This window comes from Sus scrofa, chromosome 6, assembly GCF_054392235.1.
Source record: "Sus scrofa isolate SSC_HxYL_T2T_F1_AM1 chromosome 6, Sscrofa_HxYL_maternal_Yorkshire_Landrace_v2.0, whole genome shotgun sequence".
In the NCBI taxonomy this organism is placed as follows: Eukaryota; Metazoa; Chordata; class Mammalia; order Artiodactyla; family Suidae; genus Sus; species Sus scrofa.
The window spans coordinates 51,495,682-51,511,502 of record NC_139388.1 but is presented as its reverse complement, the minus strand read 5'-3'; the positions used below and the strand labels follow the sequence as shown (position 1 = coordinate 51,511,502).

The window sequence follows — 15,821 nt, the reverse complement described above, 5'->3', positions numbered from 1 at the left end:
CAGGAAACTAGTCCTGTGCCTCGAGTCCTCCGCCTGTTCTAAGCCATCCTGTCAAGTTGAAACAAAGGCTTTTTGTGTTTTTCTCTTAAAAACACACACACACACACAAACCCCCTGCACTTTTAATGAGCACCTTAATTACAGCTAAAGAATTAGATATATTTACGGGTGACCTCATGCCTGCTGATAATTAGCAATTTGAAAGACCTGGCACATCCTTAGACCTGGTTCCTTCTTCTTCATTCCCACCCCCAAAGCATTCGCGTTAATTACTAAGCTTGACCTTCCGAAACAAGTAGGTCTGGCTCAGTCAGCCCCCTCCCCCAGGGCTCCCTGGCAGAAAGGGGCTCGTCCCTCCACCTCCTCCCTGGAGAGAGTGGAGAATGGAAACATCAGAGGAGGAGAGGGTGGATTTGCTGGGGATAATGATGTAGGAGGGGTGACAGGTTTCAGGGAGGGGGGCCCACTAAGTGTTGACAAGTTTTAATTAACGCCAGGGCTAATTTAACCCTGGCAGCGTGGAGGGGAGGAAAACTGCTCATCTCAGAGGCAGAAAGTGTTTGAATTTGCAGAGTTCCAGTTGCGATGGAGGGAGGTGTCCCTGAGGGGACTCCTCAGGTTTGTCTTTCAGGTCCTCCAGGCGCCAGATCCCAAGTGTAGGTGCAGCTGACTCGGCCTGTTACTTTCCCCACACTCGTGTGTGTGAGAAGGGTGTCAACCGCCTGATTTGGAAAGTGCAAACCTGGTGGCCCTCCCTCAGGGTCCCGCCTGCCGCCAACAATGGGCAGCTCCTGAAATTGCCCACCCCACCCCCCACCATTAAGCTGTGCTCCCTCCAGTTGTAACATTTTCCAAATTTGCTACAGGCCTTCGCCCTGTTATGGGAGAGGCTGGGAGGCGGACATTCCCCTCATTCTTTTGCCATATTAGGTTGTGGATTTGATTGCTTTTGGGGGGGACAGGGGCTAAGTTGAGGAATGGCATCAGGAAGTGACCTCGGGAAGGGGGGTAGGCAGGAGGAAGGCGGAAAAGAGGATGGAGCCACAGGCATGAGAAGTGCTGGGGAAGGAGGCAGGGCTCAGCTTAGAAGGTCCCACGGCCTGGGCCAGCAGCTGGGCCCAGGCTCCTGCACACCTCTGGGCCCACCTAACAGCATCTCTGGGCAGCTGGGGTTATCAGCGGGAAGCTGTTCTTCCTTCTACATCATTACCAGCTGAGAGTAGGCGGCCTGAGTCAAGGTTGTGGGCTGTTTCTACCTTGAATTGATAAGGATGTTTTTCTTTTTTGCTTTGGGGGGAAGGGGACTGGGAAAGAAGGGGACCTGGGGAAGAGCCCCTCAGCAGACCCCAAACTTGGTAACAGGCTGAGTTACAAAAAAACCTTGCTGGCACCGCTTATGGCTCATCTAGACACAATCAAACGTTTAGGGCTTACAACTTTGAAACAAGAAGCTACATCCCAGTAATGAGACCCAGATGGACCCAGAGGCTGGGGAGAGGGCTTCGTTATGTGACTTGCAGCTCAATTTTGAGTTGCCACTTGACAGTGGATGCTGCTTTGAAGCTGCTGCTGGGTTTCGGGTTCAGAGCTCCGTGGGGGAGGACTTTAGGAAAGGGGGCATATGTTTTGTTTTTCCACTGAGCTGCACATTCCAGCGGGCCCTTTCAATGCCTTTAAAGAGGACATGCAAGCAGCAGACCCCACCTGGATGCAGGATGGTGACCTGCTGAAAGAAGTTTGAGAAGCTACATTTACTGAGCACCGACCATGTGCCGGGCACTGTGGCCAGTGCTTCATACACACTACTTCTCTTACGGAATCTTAGGATCATCCTGTGAGGTAGGATGAGGACCCAGCTCAAAGGTGGACCCTGAGGCTTAGCCCCTGTCACTCGCCCAGGGTCGTGCAGCCAGTAGGTGGAGGGGATGGGTGGGGAACCCAGTTCGGTCTCCCTCTAAAGGCTGTGCTCTGACCCTCTTCCCACCCCACACCTCACATTCACTATCTCCTGGTTCTGTTGCCAAACCCAAGTGTGCAGACTTGGGGGGCGCAGTGCCAGAAGCACCCTTCCACAGGCGCCTCAGAGCTCTCAACACCCCCTCCCGGGTTGCAGCTGCTTGAGCCAGGAGACAGCCTGGATCCCAGTGACATCTGAGCCACCCCCGATCGTCTGGTGGGTAGGCTGGGTGCTATCAGCTAACCCACCGGCTGACCATCTCCCCCCAGGGCCTGGGCTCATGCAACAAACTTTCTGACCCCGGATCTTCTGCTATGTCTCCCTTAGAAACCTCTCCCAAAGTGTGGGCTGAGCCATGTATTCTCCAACTAAGACTAACAAGCCCCGGTTCTCTCCTGGAAGAATGTCCACCTCCCTCACATCTCTGCTTTTCAAAAGTGGGCAGAGGCACCTCTCAGGATCAAGGCAGACCCTGCCTGGAAGCCATAACAAGCTGGAAAAGGAAACGGAAATTGGCTGTGCTAACATCCTGCAGCTCTCACTCCCTAACGGCACAAGCAGTGCTTCAGAGCCCAAACTACAGAGATCAACTCATTCCAGGCGACACTTGCCACCCTCGCCAACCCCACCGATTCCTTCCCCTGCAAAGCTACTGATCCCAGAGAGTCTAAGAGATGGAGGCCAGATTCTACTTGCATGAGCTGTGCTATGTCACGGCTCTCGAGCATCATCTGAAAGGGAGAAAAAGCCCAACCTGAAACCACAAAGAAAGGGGTGTGGGCCGGCTACTACCCCAGCCTTATCTCACAGTGGGGCCAGAGTGTAACTCAAGTATGTCAGCTTTGGGAAAGCCTACCAAGGACGTTGCAGTATCTGAGTCACACATTTGGCCATGAGCATCTGAATGAGGTGTGTGTGTGTGTGTTTAAACACACTTGAGCATTTCCTGGGATGGGAACTCTCAAGTTCCACAAGCCAGCTCTAAGGCATTTATTTAAAGAAAAGAATAGCACCTGGAAGCTGAGCTTGGCAGGCAATAAACTCTCAAGGCAGAGCACTCGGAGGCTACCCTCATTCCAGGGCTAGCGCGTTTACTGTGGCACACCACCCAGCCAGCCTGCCGGGAGTCCACCCCATTCATTTCCATGACCTCAACCCAGAAGCGCCATTCCCAGCTCTGAGTGTCATCTGGCGCAGGGGCAAGCACCACACACCAGGAGGGGCTATAAGGCACAAGGCTTGAGGAAACCCTGGCACATAAGAAGGGCATCTCTCTCTCTCTGCTCCTCTTTTTCTGAAACCCGTGCTTATTTTGAAGGGCCCATCTGCAAGATGAAAGCAAAGGCTTCAAAAGGATTAGTCGGAGCAGTCGCCCACCTGGGGAGGGGTCTGGCCGGCCCCTGCGAAAGTGACAGGACCTGCGAATGGATCCAGATTCAGAGCCCTGGGGCCCTGCTCTTCAGAGGTTCCAAAGCATGACTAAGAAAGCAGTGCCTCAAATGGGAAACTCCCCAAAGGAACTGGGAGGGCGGCTCGCGAGGGGCGGCAGGGAAGGAACGCCACTCAGACCGCACCTGCCCCCAGAAAGCTGCCCGCAGCCACACTCACCTCCTTCAGGAAAGTTTCCATGACTGACCCCACCTGCCCTCATTCACCCCTTTCCTCTCCCGGGACACGGCTAGAGCGCTGTGGGCTTGTCCATGTGCCCCTTAGTGTCCTCCTGAGGTCTCAGGTGGCTCTGTGCTCTCCCCAGCTCCCCCGCCAGCTCCTCGAGAGCACGGGCTGGGTCTCCGGTTTCTCTCATACCCCCAAAGGCTTGATGAAGAGCTCTGCCGGGCACAGGGGCCCAGCAGGGGCTGTCGTCTGGCCCTGGTGGTCATGTTTCTACCTGAGCGCTGGGCTCCAGGGCCCATGAAGCCCCAACTCATGTTACACGAGATGCTGGTTGCCTATAAAAAGGAGACCTCTTTGGTCAGCGGCCCCTAATTCTGCTACCCCAGAGATGACTGCTTAAGTCGTTCAAGAGACCTTCCACGTCTCTACAGTTGGATGGAAAGAGACAGCTTCCCCCCCCCCGCCCGCCCCAAGAAAGCCTTTTCTATCCACAGGAACAGCTTGGAGCAGGTTCAGCTAAGCATAAATGCATAATAAGCCACCCACCATGGAAACTTACAGCTGTATCCCAAACGTGGGGCAGGGCTCAGTATAATCGGACACATTTTCCATTCGCCATAGCCTTTCTTCCCACTCTGAATCAGTTTTATAAAGGGAGAGGTTTTAGTTTTGCACTTAAGGGGATGAGGATAAACACACATACACACACAGCTCCCCTCCTCTACAGCTACTTAAAAGATTTAACAAGTTCACATGGGTACGCTGCCAGGAAAATGGAAACCTCACCACCTTCTCTCCAGCTCAAGGTGGGCTGGCTGTGCCCTTACAGGCCAGCTTCATACTCATTGGCTCCTTTATATTCTGTCAGAAGGGATGATTTTTGCTGCTGAACTGCATCTAGGGCAGGGCGGAGAGAACCGCAGCTCGTGTTCACAACGGACACTTGATAATCCGGGAACTTCGTTAGCTTCTTGCCGGCTGCCATGTGCACAGCGTCAGGAGTATCCATCGGCAGCCCCGAGCTCTGTCACTGGTCCTCCCACCCTGGGAAAAGCCACACAACTAGTTGGACAAGGTGTGCCTTCCGTGGGGAGCCACGGGCCAAATGAAAGCTACCGTGTTCCTGGAGTGGCTTCCAGTGGGGGACAGAGAACTGAACGCCTCAGAATGAATCTGTCTGCACGTCTGTCTCTCTGAACGGGAACCACCCGAGCCACAGCCCCACCTGACCAAGGGAAACGAGGGGGAAATACTGAGGGAATGGAAGAGAGATTACAGAGAAAGGGAAGACCTAGAAGAGCCGGTTTTACAAATCAGACTCCTGGCTTCCCACTTCAAAGAGTGAGACACAACATTCTACCAAAGATGCTTTGTACATCAAGCGGCCTCTTGATGGGACCGAAGGGAGCTGGACTCGGTCCATGGGGTAAGGGTTTAGCTCTCTAAGGGAGACACTACAAAGCCATATGAGTACACAGGGCCATAAAACTCCAGATTCAAAAGTCACCAAGGCTTTAATCAAACACAGGTGTCTACTGCAGCAGGGATCACAGGAATAATTGAAGCTTTTGTTTGGTTTAATGTTCTACGGTCCTGGGGTTCCCACTTTAGAAGTCAGTTCTGGTTTGGCCTGTCCAGGGCACCCGAGGGGAAAGGGTTGCATGACCAGAGTTCTGGAAGCATGAGGTTCCTGGCCTACTGGACTCTAAGAAGGGCTGAATTGGGAGACTCTGGGCCTCATCACCACTTCCCACAGCAAAGCTCAAAGAGATCTGGCAGCGCCCATCTTTTCTACAAGCCCTGCTCCGACCGTTCCGGCCTTACTGCTCCTCAGAGCCTCCACACGTTCGTTCCCTCTGCTCGGAACAGCCTTCCCCTCATGCTCTCCTGGTCCCCTTTCTCAGTCCCTAGGGATGAGAAATGTCTTCCCTAAATGCCACGTCCTCAGAGAGCTTCCTCTTGATTGACACTGCCTGCCCTGCCCTCCCCCTCCCCCACCACCGCGACCTCTCCCCAGGCCATTCCCAACCACCAGACTGTAGTGTAATGCAGACACCAGGGCACACGTTTGAAAGCCAGGCCTCCTGGATTCTAAGCCTGGCACTGTCAACTTGGGCAAGTAGCTTAAACTTCAAAGGACCCATTTCTGCCCCTGTCCTATAAAGGTAATAACATCCACCTCACAGGATTACGAGTCAGACCATGTAAAGCTCTTAAAACAGTGTTTAGCACAGAATCAGTCATATGCACGCTATTATTTAATTCATAGCACAAAATCTCATCTGAAATTACCTTGTTTTAGTTACAGGCTGGCTCTCTGTCTCCCCCACCAGCCTGTGAGTAGATCATGACCATAAAGAAATGAGCTGGAAGATGGTTTGCATTTGGTCATCTGATTTCCTTGGTGGCTACTGGCCAATCCCTAAGTGGGGAGCCAGGCTCCCCAAAGACCCTCAACTGCCCACACTCCGACAGGACTGAACCCACAAGGCCTGAACTGCTACTCAGAAGTCTCATGTTTAAACTATGCTTGGAATGTTCGATAGGAACATACACTTATTTTTAGGCAAGAAAGTTGTCTCCTAAGCTAACCCGGTGGCCCCGGAGCAGGCTGTATTTGGCAAGGCCTGCTTTGTGGTTGTTTATTAAAGAGGCCCAGAACTTTCTCATGCCTAAGGTAGCAGCAAAGAGAACTCAGTCCACCATGAGTCTTCTTTTTTGAATGATCAAAACTTGTTCCCTTTGAATCTCTGGGGTGTTTCTGTGCAGCGGGCAGGAGCTGAGTGCCACTCCCTGCCCTTTCACAGCCGTGGGCCTCGATCCATCAGCCAATCATCCCTACAATCGTTCACTGCCCTCAGTGGATTGAATTCTCTTCCGTGGGTTGTCCCAGAGTCAGTGAGTCAGTGAGTTAATGAAAGTTACAAAAGGAAAGGGAAAAAGCATTTCCCAAAATGGTTACGATTCCCTCACCCCAACCGGTCTAGGGACTTCCTCTCGCTCTACCAGTAGACATAGTGTTGGGCGACTACCGGCCTGACGTCTCTGAAAAAAACATCTTAATACAGACCTGTTTCACAGACAGTCAAATCCTATCAGACTTGGCAGTGGAGCTCATATGACCCACCCCCCCACCCCCACCCCCGCCACCCCCAACACACACACACACACACACCTGCCTGACAATCCTAGTGATGTTTACCGTCTGGATACCTTCCAGGACTGGTTAGCAGACAGCCTGTAAAGAAGGGTTGATTCATCAGATTGCCCTTGAATTAGCCTGACAAGCTGGCTGCTTTCAGACATTTTGAATTTTGAAACAGAGTTTATTTCATAGGACAGAAGTGGAAAATCATACCAGCCTATAAAATCTAAAAAAAAAAAAAACCTGACTCTTCCAAACAATCCATGCCAGCAACAGCCACAGAAGTGTTTAATATTTTCATCAGACACAGAGTTTTACATAAAGATATTCATTTCCTTAAAGAAAAGGGAAGGGGGGAGAAGGGGTAGTGATAGGGAGAAAAAAGTTTATTTACTGTCAGAGTTGGGGTCGGAAGGATGTGGATTTTCTAAAAAAAATGTTATCATGGGGTGGGGGGAAAGGGGGATGCTATCACGGAATGAACTATGCTTGGGATTTGCCGGAAACTTTAGAGTTCTTTTAAACTTTTCAGTGTTTGCGAAAGCAGGCAAAAGATGCAAGCGCATTTTGCCCTGCTATTAAGAAGTCACATAGCTGAGATTCCAAATCTAAATGCCTAGAGAAAAAGCACACATCCCAGCCACAAAGCCAACAGCGGCTTTCATGGTGTACTCTTTTTCTTCTCCCTCTCTCATGCGCAAATACACACCCCCTCATCGATAAAACAGACTGGCCCAACTCCTGCGCCAGAGAACAGAGGCCCCTACCCGGCAGGGCCACCACGCAAGTGAGACTGATTGGCAGCAGCATATTCCTGCCCAGCAGCCCAACGTCCCACCATCAGTGCTGCCATAGTACGTAGGCACACTCCCAAAACGGTAGGCAGCCAGGTTTCCACAGCGATAGATCATGGAGCACCAACAGTTAACACACGTGCAGACGGCTTCCAACTGCTAGTGGCACTTGGTCAAGGAAGCAATAACGTAAGCTGGAGACCCACGAGCCCTCCTGGCATGACACCCCCCTACTCACTCAACCTCCTATCGTGTCTGGGTGTTGAGTCACTGCTCAGCTTCCTCCTGTGATGTTTTTCCTAGACTCAGATTGGCCTTCTCTGCCATCAAAATGAAGCAGAAGGCATGTTTTTAAAGAAAGAAAGAAAGGGAAAAAAGAAACGCCACTGATTTGACTTCCTGCCATGCCCCATCCTGGAGGGCTGCTAACTAATTAAGTTTTTTTTTTTTTTTTTTGGTCTTTTTGACTTTCCTAGGGCCGCGCCCACGGCATATGAAGGTTCCCAGGCTAGGGGTCTCATTGGAGCTGTAACCACTGGCCTACACCAGAGCCACAACAACACGGGATCCGAGCCGCATCTGCAACCTACACCACAGCTCATGGCAATGCCAGATCCTTAACCCCCTGAGTGAGGCCAGGGCTCGAACCCACAGCCTCATGGTTCCTAGTTGGATTTGTTAACCACTGAGCCATGACGGGAACGCCCCCTAATTAAGGTATTCTTGGAGGTGGAAACAGAGCCATTAGTGGTCAGAAGGTAAGATATGGAAACTCCTTATCTTGAGCTCTTTGGAGATGAAAGAACCAAATGTGCTCCCTTCACATGTGGAGGGAAGGAGGAAGGAGGGCGGACTGCCTACCTTCCGCACTGCCTCCCGCACACCTAGGCTGTGGCTTCCACCCCCTCTCAACAGCCGTTGAGACGGGGGAAAAAGATGAAAAGAAAAACCCACTAGAAAGCCAGTGACAGACATCACTCAGCCCCACACCTTTGTTGGGGGGGGGACTTTAAAAAGCATAAAACAAACCACAATGTCCTCTTTATTCCTGCCCAAAGCTGAAGACACAAATGCTATTGTATTGCTGGTGTTCTAGCATCCCATTCAATCATTTCAACACTGTCAACAGATATTTCCCGAGATGACTTCATTGTGATCTGTGAAGTAGTAACTGCCACTTCCAACTACTTCTGCCCCATGTCGGCAGTTCCACGGGAAGACAAAGAATATGTTCTACTCTGATGTTTGGAAGAAGAGCATTTAAATCGGCCTTTCTTAGCTTGATGGGGGTGGGGGCGGGGGGAGGGGCACTGCTTTTCTTGCAGAATCCAGAATGCAAATGCCCAGGTGGGGTAGCAGTGTGGCTTAGTCAAGGGAGTAACCAAACATTAAGCATCCATGTGTAAGAAAGCTAGAAGCATAAAAAGAAAAAGCACTGTGAGGAGGGGAGGCTAAATCCACAGTTCTTGCATTTACAACGTGGCCTTGGTTTCTTAAAAAACAAAACTGGAGTTTCCTCATGGCTCAGTGGAAACGAATCTGACTAGTATCCATGAGGACGCCAGTTCGATCTCTGGCCTTGCTCAGTGGGCTAAGGATCTGGTGTTGCTGTGGCTGTGGCGTAGGCTGGCAGCTACAGCTCCAATTTCACCCCTAGCCTGGGAACCTCCTTATGCTGCAGGTGTGGCCCTAAAAAGACAGGAAAAAAACCGACCAACCAAGAACCGCTAACGTTTGAACGCAAAGATAAACCCAGGGTCATCTGATCAAGAGCGACACATTCAAGGGCAGTAGGGACACCGGGCAAGCAGGACGGGCTGTGTGTTCCTGGATAAGTCACTCTGCCCCGCCATCCGTGGAATGTTTCCAGGGTCAAGTGAGATAAGGCTTTTTCCAGGTGTGGGATGCACACGGGCGACTGTAAGGGTTACCCACATTCTCCATTAAACCTTGACGGACAGAAATATTCCCTTTGATTCTCTCTGATCACTTCAAAGAGAAAGCCTCAGTTTAGGAACTGGGTTGTTAGCCCCTCACGCACGCTTGCTGATCTCTTTTTAACAAAGGTCCAGAGCCTTCAGCAGGAATAGGATCTAGTGAGAACTTAACAGCATTGTTTTGTTTTCAGCCTGTTTACTTTTGCAATTTCCTTCCATTTATGGCCAGGGAAGCTGGGTTTTCCATTTGCAGCACTCATACAAATTTTCCCTTTAAAACTTAAGTTTAAAAAGGCAAACTGATGAAGTTCCTGTTGTGGCTCAGCAGGTTAGGAACCCAACTAGTATCCATGAGGATGTGGGTTCGATCCCTGGCTTTTCGCTCAGTGAGTTAAAGGATTCAGTGTTGCTGAGAGCTGCAGTGTATGTTGCAGATGCGGCTTGGATCCAGTGTGGCTGTGGTGTAGGCTGGCAGCTGCAGCTGATTCAACCCCTAGCCCCCCAACTTCCACGTGCCTCGGGTGCAGCCCTAAAGAGCTCCCCCCCCCAAAAAAAATAAGCAAACTGACTTAAAAGAGTATGATGAAGCAAAAGTGGGTGAGGAAAAATCACAAGTGACTGAAGCTCAGGAGTTACGGAGACAAGCTCGGAGTAGGGGTGAGGAGGGCTGCTCTGGCGAGGGAACCACTGTCCCTTCTGGAAACACAGAATGGTCCCAATGGTCTCTCACTCTTGGGGAGATGGAGCTCATCCCGTTCCAGGAAGGCAGGAGCCAGCGGAGAAACAGGTGGCAAGTGCCATATCCCACGTAAGCTCAATCCACTTGCTTTTAGATTCCACTTCAGTAAACTACATCTAAGAAAAAGGCCACTGTCCTCTTCTGGAGTAACTGCTGCTCAGACTCAAGAGAAGGCAACCAAGTTATACCAACTAGCTTTTAAAGACTTTCCATGGACATTCCAAGTTAATGCATCCGTTGTTTATGACGGAAAGGGGAGGGAGGAGGACATGAAAGAACAACACAACCAAAAAAGGCACAACACCAAGACAAACGTCTCCGGGATTTTTATAATCCCAGGGAGATGGCTGCTTGGACAAAATTTCCGAAACACCGATGTAAGGACCCTCTTGCCAGTTAAATGTATGCAGAGATTTCACTTTCTGGAGGAGGCGGGATCCTTCTCCTCCCAGTCTCTTGGTTCATTTTTCCTCCCAATAAGATCACTCTTTACACAGACGCTGGGATTTTAAGTAATTCTGTTTCTCTTGACTCAATGAACCTTACCCTCCCTGATGCCTGGGTTACTGACTAAAATGTAACTCATAAACCTTCCTGAAGAAAAGCAAGTGTTACTTGTGCCACTTCCAGACACTTTATAACAAATTCCGGGTGTCTAGACAGGCAACACTGTAAAACTAAGTTTCCTTATGACTGCCGGTGAGGCTTTGATGTTTCAAAGTCTAACCTCATCCTAAAGGAGAGGGATCTTGAGTTCTCCAACTCCCCAAAACATAAAGAAGTCTTTCAAACCTCTCTGGGTGACAGGACTTGCAGCTGCTCAAGGAGAAGCTTCCGCCACCTTTACTAGGTCAGTGTTTCAGTTTCCACTGCCACTGAATAACTCACTTGCTATCACCTGCCTCCTATTTCCATGAAAAAAGAAAACGGGGAAAGGGAGACTTAAAAGAAGGTAATGTGACGTGCTTTGGTTATTCTGTAAACTAAATATATTAAAAAAAAAAAAAGGCAAATAAAGGCCATGGAAGGAAAGTGACCATGACTGATGACAATCACTAAGAGAAGGAAATGAGGATAGAGCTGGGGGAACCTCTGGTCTAGAATATACTAAACGCCAGGGAAGGATAAACATGTTGACAGTTCAGCCATTCTGAAAACTTGAATGAGCAAGGGATACCAGAGCAACAGCTGTTCCTTAATTATTTTTGCCTGTTCCCTCTCCCCCTCCGGCCACCAAAATAAATAAAAACAAGAGAGCCCTAAAAAAAAAAAAAAAAAAAAAAACCCTAAGATCTGGTCAAAGGCTTGTACAATTCCCAGCACATTATAAATCAATATGGCAAACGCCTGAAGTGTTCATCTCAACGGTCTCAGAAATTCCTTGAGCCTTCCCAAATCAATTCCTTTTTGGCTCCACTCTCTTTGCTGTCATCTGCTAGAGAGCGCTGCCAGAGAACGTGTACTACTCACTCAGTTAATTCTGTAAAAGGGCCCTGTCCGGCCAAAGTCGGCCAGGACCAGAGCTATTCGTTTAAACGGCAGAACGCCCTGCCCCAAAGGCTTAAGACTGGAATCCAGACTTGTCCCTGCTCCCGTGACATTTGACTAAGACATTTTAAGAGGGGAAGCCCACATTTGAACTGAACTCCGGGACTGCATCTCCGCTGAAGAGCACCAGCAGCGCCTGGGTATAAGAGCCCCACCCTCATTCCCAGGGTAGTTTTCCCCTAATACTTTCACCAAACTTCTCCCACAAGGCAGCCCATTCTAGCCCAGGCAGTCGAATGCCCTTCAATGAAGCCATTTAGCACCAGGTCCAACTGGAGAGTGAGTCAGCTCCCTCCGACAAAGCAGCCTCCTCGCTGGTCTTAGGGAGCATGTTCCAAAAGGCAGAGGGCAATCCTGGGCCCACGCCCTGGAGCACATAGAATCAGATGAAGCAGCAGGTGCCACTCCATGGCACCAACTGGATTGCAACTCTGAGCTGAATGAGTGCCAGTGGCCCCAAGGGACCCCGTACTCCCAGGCTGTCCTCCCACACGTCACCTCTTCTGCAGGCAGCAGAAAAGCCATGTTCTGAAAACACAAGGGATGGGGGTGGGCTAGGTAGCTTCCCCTACCCACCCCTCTTTCCAGGAAGCCTAATAGGATACCCACCCCCTGATGTGTTCACAGTCTTTAATACAAGGTAACAATTGAACTTGGGTTGTGTATGTGTGTGTGGGGGGGGGGGGGGTGTTTGTTTTTGGTAAGTAACTTTTTCAGCTTTTACAAAGGCTAAGGGGAGTTCTGTTGTGGCTCATTCGTATCCATGAGGATGTGGGTTTGATCCCTGGCCTCACTCAGTGGGTTGAGGATCTGGTGTTGCCATGAGCTGTGGTGTAGGCCGGCAGCTGCAGCTCCAATTTGACCCCTAGCCTGGGAACTTCCATGTGCCTCGGGTGTGGCCCTAAAAAGCAAAAAAAGAAAAGAAAAGAAAAAAACCTGCTAAGGATCTGCTAGTCTTAGCCAAATCCTAAGAGGCAAGCAATTAGAGTAATGGAACAAAATAACAGATGGCTACTTTGAGGCCTCTATCATCAGCCTTAAAAAAAAAGAAAAGAAAGAAAGAAAGGAAAAAAAAAAACCCTACTTGGAGAAAAAACAAAACATCATCAGAAGTTTCAAATAATTAACTCAAACCTAACAGAGCTCCAGCCAAAGGTCAGGGTCTGAACAGTGAGGTCCTGAAAGCAGTGATGTTTCAGTGAACAAACAAGCTTACAAGCCTAGCAAAAGGGGGCAATTCCTCTTGCTGTGACAAAGTTCTGGAGCAGCTGTCAAGTGACCTCACCTGTCCAGGAGGGCAGGGAGGGTGGCAAGGCTACCCAGACCCCTTTCAGAAACAGGGAGAGGGAACTATGGCCCAGAGCTATAATTGCTCAAGAATTTGCCCGCGAGGCCAGGCCAGTCCCTCCCCCTACCCCTCACAACACTTGGAGGCTTCCCATATCAGAAGTGTTGCATAATCTACTAATCAGGCAATGCCTCCCTTACAAGGGTCCCTAGAAGGCGACCCTAGAAGGGCTGAAGGTAGAAGTGAGAACCACCAGGAACCACATACACCCTCTGACTTGGGCTAAACCTTGCCTGATTCCTAGAAGAATTCGATTCTACTTGCTTTAAAGGCCTACAGATTTTTTTAGAGAATGAGAGTGTGCAAAGAACAGTCATAGGACTGTCACTCTCCCTGTGACAGTGGCTCAGCCTTGGAGAGACAAGAAGGGCAATGGGTGACGTTGCAGCTCAGAAAAATCCAGTCCGGGGGAGGGGTGGAGGGTTCCTCTTAGAAGAAAAAGAACAGCACAAACGTGTGTATATATTTCTTTCCATTACCCCTTCTCCCGTTTCAAAAGGCTTCCTACCCCATCATAGGTGGGTGCACAGCAGTGAAGCGACATCCCCCCCAAAGTATAGCTGTGTGTAAATACCCAGACGTATGAAGCAGGACACGCCAGACTCAGAATCTAAAGCAGCTGGTATCAGAGGGGCTGTGAGCCACCCTTTCCCTCAACCTTGCCCAGTGCTTGAGGAAGGGAGCTGACACACAGCAGCGAGGCCTAGGGGTTCCGGTGAGTCCTGGTTCCCGCCCAGGCCGGAATGGTGGGTGCCTCAGCCTCGCCCAGCATGCAAGGGAGACTATGGGTACGAAGAAGCACACACCCTAACAACTCCCAAAGGAGTGGAAGTGAGCTAGCAAAGGGAGCACCTTTGGGAGTGGTAGAGACGGGAAGGGAGGGGAAAGGCAGGTGCCCACTCCCATCACCTGAGTAAAAGGTTCCAAGGCTCCTTCTCCCCAAGCACGTGCAGCTGGAGAAGGCAGAGCCCAGACCTCACAAACAACCCGGTAGCCGCAGGCTCCCCTCCCAACTTTCCAAGTCTCCTGGCAACTCTTAACCTTTTCCAACCCAGCACTGCCTCCGGCAACACACTGCTGAGTCTGCAGACTAGGGCTCTCCCCTCAAAAAGCATTTTTATGTCAGATTATCTCCATCTGCCCACCCAGAGGTAGGTGGGGCAACAGATAAGGACGCCACAGCCAACCCACCACCCCCCAACTACAGAGGAGGAAATTCAAGCAGAGGTTGGTAATTTACCCAAGGTTATGCCAGGCCCCACCCCGGGCTGCCTGGAACAGCTGCTCTTTTCACCCTTTCCCCTCCAGCCTGGGCTGCCCGCTGGGAGCCCCCAAAGCACCAACTCATACCCTCAAGAGGCTTCCAGCCACACTCACCACTCGCACCCCTTGCTTTGAGTCCGCCCCCACGTTCCTGAGAAAGCTCCACCAAAGCCACCCTCAAGTCCCACACCATACACATCTCTCTTCCTAGAGTCACAGAAGGGACCCCTTCGACCCCGCCTCATTTCGCAGGTGACAGAACTGCACTGAGACCAAGGGTCTTGCCCAAGGCCACAGAGTTGGTAACAAATCTGGAAGGAAAATTCCGATCTCCAGAACCTAACTGCAAGTACCTCCCACCCTCTGCACACACAACACTTTAAACACCCCCTCCCAACACACCCACCTACTCAACACCCTCCTTTCTTTAGCTCTTCCTGCACACACTCAAACCCTCTCTTCTATCAGGCTCCCCGCTCTCAACCACCTGAGATTTTACCCACACACACACACACACACAAGCTACCTTCTCTGGGCCTCCCACTCCTTTTGATCTCCCTTTCCTCACTGTGGGTCTCCCCTAAATTGCTTCCACACCCCAACATGCCACCTGAAAACAGGCCCTGCTTTAGAAAGACCTCTTTGCCCCACCCCCCCACCCCCACGGGACAATTCTTGCAGCTACTCTCACCTCTTCCTCCCCAGACAACGCATTCTCCCTTCAGGACACACACACACTCTCCGGTCCCGGGACGGCATCTCCAGACGCCCCCACCCCCAAATTCCTCTCTCAGTCTATCCATCACACACTCCCTTCCTAATGAGACTTTCATTACCCCGCCAACCTCCCTCCCACTCTCCGCCATTCTGCTCCTTCCCTCCCTCCATCCTCACCTTTTCCAGGCTACCTTGCTTGGCCTCAGGCGCCGCCAACCCTTGGCGGAGCCTTTGTGGACGTTCCAGCAATTCTTCGGCTCCCCTCCTCAAAACGCTCCAAATACTCTCCCTATCTCCCTTGGGCCTCTCATCGATGAGGCCTTTAGCCTCATCAATTCCTTTCATGCCTTCTCTTGTCCAGTCTTCTCCTCTTCCCCTTAAAACGGGGCACCCCCAGTAAATCTCACCCCCTGCAAGACTTCTCATTCACAGGTCCCTTCGGACCCCCGTTCCAGACCTCATTCGCCACCCTCCCCATCCCCACATCCTAAGCCCCGGGTCTTTTCACAGCCACTTCTTTCCTTAGCCCCTCTGCTTTTATCTCCCCTGTCCTTCCACCACCCTTCCCACTCCACAATCCCCTCCTGAGTACCCCCCAACCCCATCTTCAGACTTCCAGAATCCTCACCCCCTTTAGAAGTTCCCCAGCCTGGGGCTCCCACAATCCTATCCTCTTCAGAGGACTCTGCGAGCCAAACAACCCCCTGCACACTCGAGCTCCTCCTCAGACTGCCCCGACCCCCAAATTCCAGACCCCCC

The 15,821-nt window shown here is 51.0% G+C and overlaps 2 protein-coding genes and 1 long non-coding RNA gene across 17 annotated transcripts in view; 1 reads left to right on the top strand and 2 right to left on the bottom strand.

Annotated features, from left to right (window-relative positions):
• Positions 1-15,821, bottom strand: part of NFKBIB (NFKB inhibitor beta) — a 1,076,695-nt gene that overhangs the window by 202,297 nt on the left and 858,577 nt on the right. The window lies entirely within an intron of this gene.
• ACTN4 (actinin alpha 4) overlaps positions 1-15,821 on the bottom strand; it is a 72,086-nt gene that overhangs the window by 55,661 nt on the left and 604 nt on the right. The window lies entirely within an intron of this gene.
• Positions 263-6,259, top strand: LOC146402359 (uncharacterized). Its single transcript, XR_014806193.1, has 2 exons — positions 263-1,839; positions 2,285-6,259. It is a non-coding gene; the product is annotated as an uncharacterized LOC146402359 (long non-coding RNA).